The sequence below is a fragment of the Aplysia californica genome, unplaced genomic scaffold (genome assembly GCF_000002075.1).
Source record: "Aplysia californica isolate F4 #8 unplaced genomic scaffold, AplCal3.0 scaffold00065, whole genome shotgun sequence".
Taxonomy (NCBI): Eukaryota; Metazoa; Mollusca; class Gastropoda; order Aplysiida; family Aplysiidae; genus Aplysia; species Aplysia californica.
Genome location: NW_004797335.1, coordinates 988,558 through 989,743, shown reverse-complemented (window position 1 = coordinate 989,743; position 1,186 = coordinate 988,558).

Genomic DNA, 1,186 nt, shown 5'->3' with positions numbered 1-1,186 from the left:
CACACACACACACACACACACACACACACACACACATCACGTATCCACGCACGGCACATACACGGTATAATTGGCGAGAAATTTGCTGCCAAAGTTCGGTGACTCCCAAAGCTTCACTGTCCTTAATTAAGAACTGCAAATTTACATTTTTTGGTGCCAGTCGTCAGCGTTTTTTAAAGCAACATCCTCACATAAATGTTATTTTGAATTGAGATAAAAGGGACTGAGAAAAGAAATGCCAAAGGACAGAAAAACGCCGGTTTCTTCAATTTCATTCTATTGGCGAGCGCCTGACTTCACTACGACGCTACACCCCTGTTTTTTTTTCTTTTTTTGTTGGTTTTTTATTTTGGTCTTTTGTTTGTTTTATGGCCAGATCATGAGGTAAACTGAGAAGAGGAGCGTCATTTTTCTCGTTGTTTGATAATGACGTACAAGGTATAATGACACGTTTGTAGGTCTCCGCAAATATGAATTGAAATCTAAGTTAAGCTAAAGGGTATAGTTTAAGCATGTACATGTCAACAATAATTTCCTATTTGAGGAGAAATTTCACCCCTGCTCCTCCTCCCACTCCACTCCCATGTCAGTCTCTCTTCAATCTCCGCCTGAAATGTTAGTTTATGGTACTGAAGACACTCGCCAAACTCCACAAGACCCCTGGCTCGCTCTGTATTTTTTTTTAACAAAGTCATTAGTAAAACTGGAACTTAATGATTTAAGACAGAAAACACTGACTTTGCCATTGTCGAGCGGAATAGAACTCTAGAGCCATTGAAAGTTGTGGGTGTGATTTTTCACCCACGTCCTCATAATCTTAATGCGCTTTTTGTTCAGTACAAAGAGACAAAGTTGACTGTCTTCTGCTTGGACCTCTTTTTTTCTTCTCTTTGTTCTCTGCATCTCTTTTCGCCCCCCTTTCTGTAATGGATCCTTACAGTTCATCAAGTAGGCCATTAAAGGTGACTGGCGATTGGAAGCCACAGTAAAGACATGTGCCACGATACGGAAGAATCAGGCGCTCGTAATTTTGGGATTTGGGGAGTTATTGAGATCGTCTTAAATCTTGTTAACTTGTCTTGCTCTCACTTAAAAAACCAACGTAAGCATCTATCTTTAATTGGAATTAAGATCTGCAATTGAAGAAGGTGGGGATCGCCTAGTGTAGTGTACTAACATAATTTAA